This window comes from Pan paniscus, chromosome 2 (assembly GCF_029289425.2).
Source record: "Pan paniscus chromosome 2, NHGRI_mPanPan1-v2.0_pri, whole genome shotgun sequence".
Lineage (NCBI taxonomy): Eukaryota > Metazoa > Chordata > Mammalia > Primates > Hominidae > Pan > Pan paniscus.
In genome coordinates, this window is record NC_085926.1 from 141,998,921 (window position 1) to 142,014,892 (window position 15,972).

Genomic DNA, 15,972 nt, shown 5'->3' on the forward strand with positions numbered 1-15,972 from the left:
CTGAGGGAGAACATGAGAAAAGCAAACTAAGAAAAAACACAAAACACAGAAACCATCCAGCTGGCAGTCTTATGATCCACCCTTTGCTTGCTTTCCCCTGGGCTTGTGAGCCTGGCCCCCTTCTCCATCCTGCAGGGTGTTAACAAAGGAATAGGACATATTTTTGCTCACCTTATAGGTGCCTTTTAGGAAGTTGATTTTTCCAGTCCATGAAGTTCCTCTTCCTCCAGCAGTTGGCAAGATTTTCTGGTGATTAACAGAATGTTCTGTCCCTGCACGTATAGACACTTGTCCTGAGCCTGAAGGCCATGATATAAAAATGCCTCCAAAAAATCAAAGCAGAACTGTCGGGGGGGTGGGGACTGGGGTCTCTACTGACATACTCTGCTGTTCATTATCTGTGGTAAAGAAGTTGGCAGAGGAAGCTCACAGCAGCTTGTTTGTTTTACAAAGGAGGTTGTTCTATAGAGGGCTGAATGCAGCACCTGGCCACTGGCCACAACCCCAGTGGAGCCCAGTGTTCCCAGCAGGCCTGAGTGGATTTTGCTGGTTCACTCCTGCTGATCTTCTGTCTACTCATTTCATAGGGCCCAGCCCTACTGAGTGTGGGGAAGACAGAGATCAAGAGGTAGGAAGGGGTGAGAAATGGAGTTTCTAATGGTGCCTCTGCCTATTTCAAGAAAAAAAAACCGGCATCCTATAAATTATTTCTAACCTTACTCTTTTCTGTTCCTGATAGCTCTTGCTACCCTGACCTTCTTCCCAGAAAAGAAATTTAGCTGCAGTGTGAATCCTCTTTCTCAAGGCAATTGTCCCACATAAGCATCTATTGACCTATTTATTTTGGGTTCAGCTTTGGCCTTTAGAAATTTCTTGGTGGTGATTGTTATTTGAGGAGAAGATTTTGCTAAATTTGTGTAATTCCAGCATTTATCTGAGCAAAGCACTCATGATGCTGTGGAACTGCGTTTTACAGCTTCTAGTCTATAATCAAAAATTCCCATTTTGCAGTAGAGAATGAGGTTCACAGAGAATGAGTAATTTACAAAGTGGGATCTGCTGTTTGCTTTCAAAGTGAGGCCTCTCTGTTTGTTTCTTTTTCTCCTTTACTATCCAGCATTTTTGGAGTTCTTTATTTAACGATGCATCAGTAGACTTTAAATGAATAGAAAAAATTTAGATTACCTTCCAAAAGTGTACATGGAAGAGAGAAGCAACGATGTGAGGTCAGGAATTCTGTATGTAGAGAACCATGTTTCCCAGGTCACAAATTATATACGTCTATTTTTTCTTTTTCTTGGGTTTCAAGAGCATCTTAAGATGCTCCAGATTTTTTCTCACATTTGATTCTTGGTTAGTTGTAATGACCCAGGTTGCTGAGTGTCAGGAAGAACTTTGCTCAAGGAAGCTTCCTGTTCAAGGAATTTGAATGACATCTGGGGAGAATCTGGTTCCAACTTCCATGTTGGAGCCAACCTACAGCCTGAATGAAGGAAGCTAAAGAAAAAATTTTACTTATATTGCACTTCCCTGAGTTTTCAGATACTTTGTTATGCAGCATAATTGCAACAACAGCTGGTGAATATACCATCCTTCTCTCTTAGTTCTACTTTCTTATGAGAAGTGCAACAACAGCTGGTGAATATACCATCCTTCTCTCTTAGTTCTACTTTCTTATGAGAAGCAACACAATTTCTTCACCTTTGGCTCTGCCTCCATTTCACTGGATCACTTGGGTCACAAAAAGGAGTCTAATATCTCTTTCTCTCTAGGACTTCTGTCTTGAAGTTGCAGCTGGGAAACAACACAATCTATTTTAGGATGTAAAATATTGTGAGCCTGAGGATATAGGAAACTGAATGTTGTCTGTGTGTGATCTCAGATGTCAAGTTATAAAGCTAAAAATGTTGCCTTGTGCTCTGGGAAGAATGTAATCATTCCTTTTGATGGTGGAGTTGGCCTGTCTGGGGCAGCCACTGTGGGGCGTCAGCTGCAGCAGGGGAGGCTCATCCAGGGCTGCTGGCTCCATGGAGCTGGCAGGGGCCAGGAATAGGCAGGAGCCCCACCCTCCTACTGGGCTGGTGAGGCAGGAGCCCAGTGCTCCTGGGAGCAGCTGCAGCCGCGGAACCACGACTCTCGACCTGGGCATCCTGGTGCTCCTAGGGGCCTGAGAAGCCCTCCTGTCCCTGCAGACTCAAGAGTGCCTGCTCTTGCTCCCTGGCTTCACCCTGTTCCCAGTGCCCACTTTAATTTTGGAGCAAAGTTGAAGCCAATCCCGGGTACTGTCGTGACCTGGCCAGGTATATGCGTGTTTGGGGCAGCATTGACATGCCAGACCCCCTCTAAAACTTTGGCACTGATGAGCTCAGGGAGGGAGGCCAAGTAGGGCTGAGGGTGGCTCAGGGCAGGCCTGCAGGCACCCCTCGGTGCGAACAGCCTGGGTGCCATGAATTACATGTTGATGGCAGTGGGAGGCAGACAATTTCCTAGGCAGGAAGGGGCGGGTCCCCAGTGAAGCCCCACTTTCAAGCCAGGGACAGTCTGAAGCCTTCGACTGGGCTGCCAGTTCTGGGTAAAGTCCACAGCCCAGATTGAGAACTCATGGTGCTTTTTCTGGGCCCACCCATGGCCACCCGTGGACCAATCAGTACTCACTTCTTCCCTTCTAAGCCCATTAAAAACTCCTGACTCAGCCAGACTCAGACAGACGTTAGGACTACCAGCTGCAGGAAGGAGCTACCCATTGCCAGTCTCCAGTCTGCTGAGGATGACCTGGCTGCAGAAAGGAGCGACCCACTTTGGGTCCTCTGAGAACTGTTCTGTTGCTGAATGAAGCTCCTCTCTGCTGTGCTTACCCTCCAGTTGTCCACATACCTCATTCTTCCTGGGCATGGGACAAGAACTTGGGACTCGCCAAATGGCAGGACTGAAAGAACTGTAACACAAACAGGGCTGAAAAACGCCCCCTTGCTCACCACATTGCAGATGATGAGAGGAGAGAAGGCTGTGGCCTTTCGGGAAGCCCAGATCTAGGAGCTCCCCAAGCCAGGGCTGTGATACCCTCTTTGGGGTTCTGTGGTTTCTGGCATCTCCAACCTTCTGGGCACCACTGTGTTCCCCTCATCTAGACGCAGGTGCCCACAGTGGAAGCCATGTGTGGTACATCTGGTCCAGCCACAGCTTTGCATGGAGTTGGCACCTGTGCTGATGCCTGGAGCTGCCTGCCCCACCACAGCAGCTGGCATGCCTGGTTGTGCAGAGTGGACAGACCCTGTGCTTGTTCACCCACACACCCTTTGTCACTCCGTGTCTGGCTTGCCCTTGCAGTTGTGGTATCTGGGCTGGTAGCACAACCCGAGCACAACCTGCCAGGCTGAGTGGGCAGAATGAGCTCAGTAGGTGCAAGCAATTCTCAGGCAGAAGGCGCCACCAGCCACAGAGGTTTCTGGCTGGCAAAGCGTCACCCCAAGGATCCTGTGACACTTTTACTATTGTTTCATGTTCTTTGGAAAAGCAGAAATAATCACTGGTACTTCTCAGGACGTATGATACAATAAATAGACAGATTAATATAGTGGCTCATTGTGGTTCCGTGGAGTGCTACCTTTGTGCCTCTCCAGAGGGCTAACCACTCCAGACATGGCAGGATCCATTTAACCGGATCCTGCTACAAAGAATCTTTGTCTATGTGTGTGTGTGTGTGTGTGTGTGTGTGTGTGTGTGTGTGTGTATGTGTGGTTTTGAGTAGTTATTAAAATCAATGTGTGGCATTTTATAGTTTTCACTTTAGAATTTCTCTACTAGTAAGAATAAAAGAATGTGTTACAGATGACCTCGCCTAATCCATACATATCTACTGTGAATTACCTAAGGACCTAGAAACATTGTGTTGGAAAAATAGCAATTTAAAATAACTTTCATGATACCTTTGGCCAAGAAATTATGAGGAACAATTCCATTCTAAGCAGGTATTTGCATGACTATGTTAGATTATGAAAATAGAAAGGCATGAAAACAGTAGAGTTTCAACAGGCATTACTCCTGATGGAAACCCCAAATTCAAAATTCATGCCTGCATCTGAGTCTTAACTCCATGTGCCCTGTGCTAGGAAGGGTCTCATCCTCCTCTTTCAATCTACATTCTCCTAGTATTTTTGCCTATCCAAAGTCCCACAATCTCCCATTTTTTCCTGACTCATTTTGGTGTTTTTCCTTAAAGCATGCAGATTCTACACCCACAAAGAGTTGCATTCTGATTCTAAGGTGTTTTTCAATCCATCTATACATATATGCATAATCTCAATCAATAGAGATTAAAAGTATAATTATAGTAAGATACCTTCTTCTGTGCTGTGTGTGTATGTGTGTGTATATATATGTATATCTGTTTTAAATATCATAGACATGTACATATGTGGGTATATATAGTATATACCTATGTATCTATAGTATTTAAAACATTTAAAACATATTTATATGTACTACTTAAAAATGATACTACAGGGCTTCTGTATATAACTACATAGCTTGTGCACAGTAAACTGTACTTAGCCCTGGATCCTCATACCAAGTGGGATGGGAACTACTTGTCTATAGTACACACTTGAACACTGTGTTAGTAGTATTCTCTAATTATTTTATACATTATATATATAAGGCTTGTTTTCTTGACAGTACAAACTTTGAAAAAAATACCTTTTTTTCTTATAGCGACTAGAGTTAGACACATTATAACAGAAATGAAGTGAGCATGTCTTGATGTCTTTACTTTATTAAGCATCCCACCCTTTCACTCTACACCTGCACAGCCACTCTATTCAGGCGTCATGTTCTTCATCTCCTTCAGGAAGCCTGTTTTAAAGGAAGTTAGGAAGACAAACAGTACCGTCTTCGAAATTATTTGGCTGTGTCCCCCGCTAGATCTCATCTTGAATTATGACCCCCATAATCCCCACATGTCTAGGGAGAAACCTGGTGGGAGGTGATTGGATCATGAGGGTGGTTTCCCCCATACTGTTTTTGTGATAGTGAGTGAGTTCTCATGAGATCTGATGGTTTTTATAAGGGGCTCTTCCCCCTTCGCTCCTCATTTCTTCTCTCTCCAGCCACTCTGTGAAGAGGTGCCTTCTGCCATGTGAAACTGTGAATCAATTAAACCTCTTTCCTTTATAAATTACCCAGTCTCTAGCAGTTCTTTATAGCAGTGTGAAAATGAACTAATACAGTGAATCATCAGAGTAATTATTACACGTTTTATTTCAGTAATCAAAAATAAAACTCTGTCATAACTTCATACAAGTAAAATGTGTGTGTATGTGTGTTCATACTTAGTTTTAGAATATAAAAGTCCAGAAAGACAAGGATGTAAATTATCTACTTTTATTAAAACTCAATTACTCCCACCCCTTCAAATTCATCACTTATAGCAGGAATAATACGGACTAACAGGATGGTAGGGAAGTCCTGGGATCTACAGAACGGCTTTTCAGTTCTGCTTCTGCCACATATACAGGGAGGCAGATGATCACAGAGGACAAGCCCATGTGCTCTGTCTCTGGTCTTGCTGGGTTTGCATCCCCACTTTTCTACTGCTTCTCCTGTTCTTGTGAGATCTTGACTAGGCTATGAGACCTCTCATTGCTCCATGTCCTCACTGGGTAATATCTTTACCTTCCTTCTAGTGTTGCTGTGAGTACTGAATGAGTTTACATAACTAACAACCAAGATCAGTGCTTGGCATAGTATAAACACTCAACTCAGTGTTAAATATTTTCATTATTTCCCTTCTACGAGCTTCAGCTTCCAGATGTTAATATCTGTAAGATAAAAATAGATCAGATGAGGTAAGCATGGGACAGTGCTTTGTAATGCATAAGAACTATTCAAATAAAGGGCATTATTTCTTTTAAAATGCTGCTTTAAAACATAGTGCTGATTTCTTTGCTTTATCTTGTAAATTTCTCTCTAAATGCTGAGTTCTTTGCTTGTGCTATTCGATAGCAGAATCATGTTGGATATTACTTTAGATGCTATTGTTAACATTTAATCCTGATATCTCATAATATACCTATTTTAAGGATGTATTCTTTTATTAAATGAAGGTGAGAGTCATGGCGGTGGGAATTGTATAGTGGTTGAGTAAAAGCTAACCTGCTTTTTGAAAGTTCAGTGGACAGCTTAATGCTCTCTGTTTATTCTACATATAGTGCAGACGTTTACAGCTCAAGCCCTTAGGGGGGATTTCTGAGAGAACAGACTTTGCTTTAATATGGGAGTGGGTTTAGGAAATTTTGACTCTGTCTCTGCTATAGAAGCCAGCAGAAGACTGCCATATGTCCAAGTGGTCCTCCACATTCTCCCATTTGCCAGAGTAGGGGTCCTCTTCCTTCTCAACACTCTCCCCAAGCCGTCAGCCAGTTGTTCTTTAGTTGACTGAGTATCCAATTTACCTGGAGAGGTTTTTAAAACCTAGGTTACAGGGCCTACCCCTAGAGTTTCTAGTTCAGCAGGTGTGGGGTGGGGCCTGAGAGTTCACATTTCTAGTAAGTTTCCAGATGATGCTGACACTGCTGGTCCAGGGCCAACACTTTGATAACCACTGCCTTGGACAAATCACCAACTCCCTGTACCTACAACTCACCTCTTATTATCATTATTATTTTTGTTAGTCATTATTGCTTTTCCTGGATACCATTCCTTACCATCCTTATCTATCAAAGCTCAATACTCTTTTTCCTCCGTAGCTTATTTCAAATGTACTTCACTTATAAAGCTTTCTCCAACCCACTCCCAATCACACATGCTCCATCCTTCCCTGAGCCCCCATTACTGCTGTGGTCATGGAATGTGCTCTCTGTATTACCCTACCAAACAACATGTTCCTTAATGACAAATGACTGAATTTTAATTTTTTTTCTTTGATCCTTTCAAATTGGTTCTATAAGAGCATGCAGCAGATTTCTTAAGTGGGATTCAAGTATACAATTATAGTTATGGTACTGTTGGCTCTGTCTTCTGCCCTTATTTGTATAAAATCTGATATTGACTATGGTTAGACCCAGTATGTACATTTCCCAGATTTTTCCATACTGGGAGCCAGGCTCATATTTGATCTATTATATAAAAAGGGTGCTATTTGTTGAATGAGCTGTGAATCTCTTTTTTAGCTTCCTGGTTAATCTTTTTAAAAACAGTTTGTGACAGGAAAGGGAGTGGCTTTTAAATAATCCAAATTTAATTAGAAATGTTGGATGCTAAAATTCAATTTATTTTTCCTTTTTATGAGAGAAGCTCTGTCTCATTCTGTCTGCAACTCATTCTACCCTTTCCTCAAACCCCTTTTTCTTTTTGCCATTTTTCTCTGTCAACGAGTAAATCCAGGGGCTGAATTCCCAGGCGTTTTATTTCTCATGGTAGCATGTGGCTTTGGGCAGTTACACAGACATCCAATTACCAGAGACGTCTAATAAGCTAATAATGACTGCCTGAGGCATTCACTCAGGAGGGGCTTTGGAGACTCTCTCAAAGCTCTTTCTGCTTGCCACCTGCCCAGACACGGAGCGAGTCTTGTATTCACACATTTTCCCCAAAGAAGGGTAAACATGGGGGTTTCCTTGGAGATGGCTTTTCCCAGAGTTTGAATACTTGCTTTTCTCACCCTTGTCCAGAGAGGCAAATTGCCAGGATGTTATACAGGGTTAGTTTCTTGGTTATCTAATACAAGAAAAAATGTTATCCAGACTGTTACTGTGGGAAAGAATTAGAAATAATATTTTTCAAATGCTGCTTTAAAATTCTGTCATTCATATTGTTGTTAACTTCCTTAAGGCCGGCAAAGTATACATTTTATTTAGAAGTCAGCTGCACAGTTTTTCAATAAAGAAAAAAATGCTTAAAATTGTTTCATAGTTTATTTGCAGAAAGATTAGCAACCTTTATAAATTAATCCTTCCCACAACAAGTCATCCCAAATAGCAGACCTTCTTCTTTGTTGTGTACACTTGAGTTGGTACACTGCACATCAGTAAACTTTGGCCATGAACTGTGGCCTCAGAAGACTTTCCCAGAATCTGGGAGCCCAATTGGCAGGGCCTGGCATGCCCTCTCAGTGTACTCAGGCTATTTCTACCTATATTTGTGCCAGATATTTTTCAACCTCTTACTCTGTTTTTCAATGAGTTGGGGTTTGTATATGGAAATAAAATAAGAAAATTACATGATAAGAAGACTTAAAAAGTTGATTTATATACTATGTAGTGCTTGTTTACAAGGAAATAATGAAAAATATCTACACATAAAAGTGACTAATCAAATAATGACAAAATGAATTATTTGGGGGAAAAAAGGGATTTGAAAGAATGCAATCTCACAGTGAAAAAAATAGCATGAGGTACATCATAGATCTGATCATTAAACTTTCCAGAATACACAATTAAATGTTGTAGGCTATATGATTCCCAATACAATGCTCAGATCAGGACTTGAAAGCATGATTATAACAGAAGACCAGGTAAAGAGGCTAAAAGAAAAAAATATATTTAAATAAGATTCCTACAGTTCAAAAAAACCAGCGTGAGTTATTTATCCAAGAAGAAGATATAAACTTCAACAAAAGCAATATGGAGGAGAAATGTTTAAAGACAAAGGTGACCAGTCACTGAGTCAATGTCTGGATACTTAGGTTTTTGGGTGACAAGGTAACCTAGAACCACATGATGTGTCTAGTGGGAACAGGCTGGGGCGGTGGGAGTGGGGTTGTGTGGAAGGTAATGTAGCCCTCGTATGGGCAGTGTATGTGCTATGCTGGCTTATGTTTTTATTGCACATCAAACCATTTCCTGGTGCACACTGTGATGCTCTGTTTAACTAGATGCCTTTTGGTCTTTCCAGAGTGGCAGCTTGTTCAGAACAGCCTTATGAGCTATGTTCCAGTTCTTTGCTTTGATGAGGTCACACCAAAGTTCTATCAGCAGTTTACTCATTAACTTGGAATAGAAACTGGTTTCCCTGGAAGCTAAGTGAACATAAAGAAGCAGCAACAGTCCTTTTTAGGGGGCAGATTAAATGTGAGATATTGTCGCTGGGATGCCAATTAAAGTTCTAGAAATAGTTCAGCTATAGGTACCTTGATTGGAATCAATGTCTTTATCATTTCCTCAGCTTTGCAGCTGTTTTTGTTTGTGATGTTTCCATTATGACCACTAAAAGAATAATAATAAACTCGAATATAAGTCTCCCTTCTCCATCCAATTTTTAAATTATTTAATGGGTATTTGCTAGAAAAATTCAGGAAATTTAGGACTAGGATTTACGAGCAGAGTAGGAATGAACTTTAATTAGAAGCAGCATTGGGTAAATGTAAGGACTCAGGACGTAGGCAGTCCCAGGCTTCTAATCTGGCTTGAGACCTGTGTGACCTTGGGCAAGGTAACTAAACTTGATGGTCTTTACCTTCTTCATTTGTAAAGCTGAAATAATCACCTCTACCTCACAGAGTGGTTTCACAGATGAAATCTGGCATGAATGCCTGGCACATAACACAGAGCCTGGTCCATAAACAGCCTGCAGTCAATATTAGTTGCTTTGCCCCTTCCTTTATTTTCCAATTGTATCAGTGGCAAAGCTAAATACTTTTTTTCAACTTTGGAAATTGAGACCTCTTTTAGTTGGTTCCTGTATCCCTTTGACATATACCATATACCCAACATTATGGACTTTTCTTTTTCCTTTTTTTTTTTTTTTTTTTGAGCACATTCTTACTTTCTGACACTACAGGATGCTCCAGGTTTCATTTCCTGACCTAGTCCAAGAATCAGCAATTTCTTCCAGGAATCTTTGGTGTTAGAAACCAAAATCCAGGTTCTAGGTGTACTCACATGTATCATTGTTATTATTAATATTATTTATATACTTTATTCTTTATAAATGTTATAGATTTACAGCAAAATTGAAAAACTAGTCTAGAGAGAACCCATGTACCCCATAATTTCCCCTAGTAGTAGCATATTATATTAGTATGGTAGATTCATTACAATTAATGAAATGTATTAATATTAATATATTATTAACTAAAGTCCATACTTTACTCTGGTTTCCTTGGTTTTTACTTAATGTTCTTTCTCTGTTCTAGGATTCCATCCAGAATACCACATTACATGTAGTCGTCATTTGTCTTTAGGGTTCTATTGGCTATGACAGTTTCTCAGACTTTCATTGTTTTGATGAACTTAATAGTTTTGAGGACTACTGGTCAGGCATTTTTGTAGGACGCCCTTCTGTTGGAATTTGGTGTTTTTCTCATGATTAGGCTGTAGTTATGGGTTTTAGATAAGAATGTCTAGGGATGAAGTGCCATTCTTATCACACCATGCCAAGGGTCCATACTGTCAACATGATTTATGACTTGACCTTGATTTTCTGGCTAAGATATTATATGTGTGATTTCTTCAGTGTAAAATTAACCTCTTTTCCCCTTTTCCACATTGTACTCTTCGGAAGGAAGTCACAATGTGTAGCCCATACTTAAGTAGTTGTGTTCCCCTTTTTGAGGGTAAAGTGTCTATATAAGTTATTTAAAATTTATTGCATGGGGTCTTTAGTCAATTTTTTGTTTTCTTATATCTATTTTTACATGCTAGAAATGAAGTGCTTGTTTATACTGGGCAAATTTTAACTAAGCAAATATGTATTCCTTGTTAGATATGCAGAGCCGTGATAGTTGATAGGCATATTTTTAACCTAATGTTAAAATACTTACTTCTCAGTTATTAAATTGATGGTAATGTAGTAAGCCTGGTTCTGTTTCTTTTACTTGATCACCTGTTCCTTAAATATCACTATTTCAGCTTCAATATACCAGAAATATAACTACTAATTAAATTATTTTTCATTTTGAATATATCTCCTAACTTCTACATGGTGAAAATTTTCTGAGTTTTCTGATGATTGACCAGGAAAAATTAGACTGTGATCTTATTTTACATAATAATTGACCACTAAACACACAAAGCAAAGATAAACGTACAGTGAGGAGCACATTTCCCACAATAATTACTGGGTCGTTTCCTTATAAATAGCAGAGTTGTACAGCATCATGTGAAGTATGAGAATGCGTAGACGCTGAGAGGAGTTTAAGGTTAAAAGGAAAACAAATACTCCTGGGGTTTTAATCACTAATTACAGGTATATAAATAACCATTTCTTGGATTTGGAAGGCATTTGGTCTCCTGGATATGATCTAGTTTGGCATATGGGCTTGCCAGGGTTTTTTCTTCCTCCCTTTGTGATCTACTTGAAACTGGAGAGGTCAGGCATGAAGACAGGTGGTGAAAATGTTCAGGAGAAAAATACAAAAAGTTATTGTCTGGATTTGCCAGCAGTTCTATTTAATGACCTAAAGGAGTTGACCCAGAACTATATTTAGATTTTGCAAGATGGCATGCCACAACACACTGTTTATAGATACTCATTTTCTGAAAAACTATAAGTGTTTCATTGAAAAGATTTATACTGATTAGTTGCACCATCTGGTCCATGCAATATATAAGAAAATCTCAAATAGTGAGAAATACCCAATGAAAACAATTTCAACCCAGAGAGGAGTATAGCTGTTTTTTTCTCTTTTTGAACAAAGATTTCTATACATTTTATAAGTCAGCAAAACTTTAATATATTTATGATAATAACCATGGATTATTTTGAGAAAAGTGCTATTTTGAAATCAATTTTGCATAACCTGAACAAACCTTATATGTTTATGTGCCAATGTTTGTACTCCTTGCTTTTTATATCATTGTTTTGTGTAATTTAGGATTTTGTCTGTATTGAAGGCCCTGCTGGCTCTGGGATTATTATTTATTTCCTACTATTTAAAGATAAATTAACAAACACCCAGATTCTAGTTCTGTCACCTATTTTGATAGAGTCTAAATTCATGTAAAACATAATTAAGGGGCCGGGCGTGGTGTCTCACGCCTGTAATCCCAGAACTTTGGGAGGCTGAGGTGGGCGGATCACCTGAGGTCGGGAGTTCGAGACCAGCCTGACAAACATGGAGAAACCCTGTCTCTACTAAAAATACAAAATTAGCTGCGCGTGTTGGCACATGCCTGTAATCCTAGCTACTTGGGAGGCTGAAGCAGGAGACTCACTTTAAACTGTGAGGCGGAGGTTGCGGTGAGCCGAGATCACACTATTGCACTCCAGCCTGGGCAACAAGAGTGAAACTCTGTCTCAAAACAAAAAACAAAAAAACAAAAAACAAAAGACAATAACAACAACAATAACAACAAAAACATAATTAGGTTGGTTTCAAGGCACTTCCTGAGGAATCAGAAAAATCTCTTCATCTTGTACTTCAAAGGAGAGATGGTTGAATGTCTGTGAGTTAAAATTTCAACTCCTGGGCTGGGCGCGGTGGCTCATGCCTGTAATCCCAGCACTTTGGGAGGCCAAGGTGGGTGGATCACGAGGTCAGGAGATCGAGACCATCCTGGCTAACACGGTGAAACCCTGTCTCTACTAAAAATACAAAAAATTAGGCGGCGCTTGCAGTGAGTCGAGATCACGCCACTGCACTCCAGCCTGGGCGACAGAGCGAGACTCTGTCTCAAACAAACAACAACAAAAAAAGTTCCACTCCAATCAGAAAATAATGCAGTTCCTTTACTTCATAACGTTCAATTTTTCCCTTAAGGTACTTGATGTTTTACATATATTACTTCATATTTTTTTGAATGTGGACCAGAGTTTAATTTTTGTTTTTTACATTATTTAGTAGAGCTTGAGGCACCGAGAAGTTTAAGTCAATGGGTTTGCCAGAGATCAAGTTTTTGAATTTTAATCCAGAGTTCGTTCTACCAGGATCTCATACTAAGATTCTGAAATCTTTAGGATGACAGAGGTAGGGTAATAATTTCCAGAAGACTCTTTGCTTCTCTCTTGATCTCTTCCTACACACTCTTCAACATGATCAACTCTGCAAAAGACAACAAAGAAAATCTGTTGATCAAGCAAGGCTAAGTTTTTTAGACCTTCTGTGGGTAAAGGAAAAAAATCACCTTAATCCTTAGCAGTATTTCAGAAGGAGAAGTCAGGGAGGATATTTACAGGGCTTTAGAGCCTGGACTGAGAGATTTTATGGTGGTTCTTACAAGGCAAGAAACATGTTGGGATTGGACAGAGTGTGTGACACAATAACCATAATTATGGTTCAAGGCCCATTCTTATGCAGCCAAGAGGGGAGTGAAGCATTTCTAGCCTGAGACTGCCTTTCCCAACAGTGTGCAGAATGAAACCGAAACTTCTCACATTGACGTAGAACGTCTCTGCATAGTCTGGCCCCTCCTGTTCTCTCTGACTTCAACTTGAATTATTCTCCACCTTGGTCCAGTACGGTGCTCTCATAATAGAGGCCTTGCCTCTGTTCCTGCATTAAGGCCTCTGTATGATTCCCTCAAACTTTCTGGTAGGTCTGTGCCCCCAGACTTGGATAGTTGTCTTCTTCTTGTAATTGTGATCCTATTTCAAAGATATTTCATCAGAGAGAACTTCCTCAACTACTGAATCCAAAGTAGCCCCCTTTGCCCCTACATATTATGTGATCGAATTCTACTTTCTTTATATGATTAGCCATTATTTGAAATTATTTTGTTCGCTTACTTATTATTTTATTGCTGCCTTCCTTTTCATAGAGTGTAAGTAGGGATCTCTTTCTTGTTTAATGCTGTATCTGCAGTGCCTACAGCATTGCCTTATACAAAGTAAACATTTAAAAGTATTTGTCTCACTCTGTGGGAATTTAGCAGAACACTCTCATACCTTGCTGGTGTACACTTTGGCAATGTCTATTAATAATAGAAACGTTCATGCCCTTTGATGCAGCATTTCTACATCTAGGTATCCTGCAGATATACTTGCACATGTGAAAAATTAGGTATATACAATAATATTTCTTATTCAGAAAAGGGTTAACATGGCAAGCCTGAAGGTTGGTTCTTGGCTGGCATCTGGGATTTGGCTGGTAAATAGTTCCCTGCACTGACATGAAACTTTCCCTAAGTGATAAAGCTGTTTTACTCACTTGAGGACTGAACATCCGCGTTTCTTCTGGAAATGTGGAGTGCTTGTAGTTGGTAGGCAGGGTGTGTCTGTATGACCAGTCCCCAGTGAAAACGTTGGTATTGAGCCTCTAATGTGTTTTCTTGGACAAACTTTGCACGTTACTGCACTTTTTTTTTTTCCTGCTGAAGTAAGGAACACACTCAGTGTGTCATCCCATGGGACAAAGACAACATAGGAAGCCTATGCATGAATTTCTCCAGATTCCTCTTGGATCTTTTCCCCTTGTTGCTCCTGCTACGTATCCATTGCTGTAATAAAACTTAGCAGTTAGTACAACTATATTCTGAGGCTGTGAGTCCTTCTAGTGAATCATGGAATTTGTGAACAGTCTTGGAGAGCCTGGAAACATTCATTGTCATTGTAATTTTTTCCCCTCCAAAACTTAAGACAAGCAAAATGTTCACCTACAGAGGACAAATTATGACACGTACATTAAAAGGAATACTATATTATATTCCTATATGAGGCAAGCCTACATACTGATATGAAAATATTAAACACATATCTTTATAAAGGAATTAAACAGGGTTCAAAGTGTTCTGTGTAATTTGGGTGCTACTCATTGTGCACATTCACATATAAATATGTTTGCAAATGCATAGAATATCACTAGAAATATGTTCAAGAGTCTGATAATGGTTACCTCTGAGGAGAGAAACTTGGTGGCTGAGAGAAAACAAGGGCAAGAGAAGTTTTACTGTTTATGCTGCACTATTATGTTTGCTACTAGCCACGTGTGGCTATTTAAATTAAACTAATTCAAATTAAATTAAATAAAAAATGTCATTTTTCAATATCATTAGCTACCTTTCAAGGCTTAATAAGCACGTACGTGGATAGGGCTACCACATTGAAAAGCACAGCTATAGAACATTTCCTTCATTGCAGAATAATGTTTTAGACAGCACTGATCTACATGCTTTTTTACTGTTGACTATTTATCCTATGTACATGTTTTATTATTCAAAAATTGTTTTAAACAAAACAAAGTATTAGTTGAATGGATGAACAATAAATATTGACTAAATAGTCTCTGCTAACAGACTATTTTGAGAATCTCAACATGTGAGACCAAATCACCTGTTTTTATGGTGGAAATTTACATCTAGTTAAGATAGGTAAGATAAGTAGCAGCTTAAATTCTTAGTACCTTTTTATAAAAGCAAATCTTCAGCTTAGGGGTTGGAGCCAATTCCAGATCTTGGAAGCCCTAGCAAATTTGCCAGAGAGAGTGCCAAGGAGCACAGAGTGGGAGTATTGTCTCCTCCTCTTCACCAGCTCCAGCAACGTATGCCGCAGGCATTTGGCTAGCTTTAACATACTGGTATGCAGAGTAAAACAGACCTCTTTGCTTCTTTGTCCCTCCTTTTTTCCCTCCCATAATAAATAGCTCTTATAACTTCTGTCCAGAAGAAATTATAACCAATTTTGTATGCTTGAGTTGGGAGATGTCAGTAATGGTATTATTAGTGTTTTTACAGTTCAGTTTGGTGTTTATTAAGTGCCAATTGAATAATAAAAGTTCTTTGTTTTTGAGATCCTTATGGTTCAGTATGGAAGATGGGAAAAGGGAACAGATTGTATTGACATAATAGCATTAAGTGGTGCCAATGTAAAGGTTTGCTCAACGTGCAATGAAACATGGAGAAAGGCTACCTGACCCAGTTGTGAAGGATGTGTAAGACATTTTAGGCAGAGAGGATGAGAAGAGCGCTCCAGGTGGGGGCAGGTAATTATGGCAAAGAGAAGAGGTTGTGCAAGAGAATGGCTTGTTGGGAACACTGCAGTAGTTGAATATTAGAACCTAAAACTGCAGGTGGAAATGAGGGCAAGAAGTGACAAGAAAGGCAA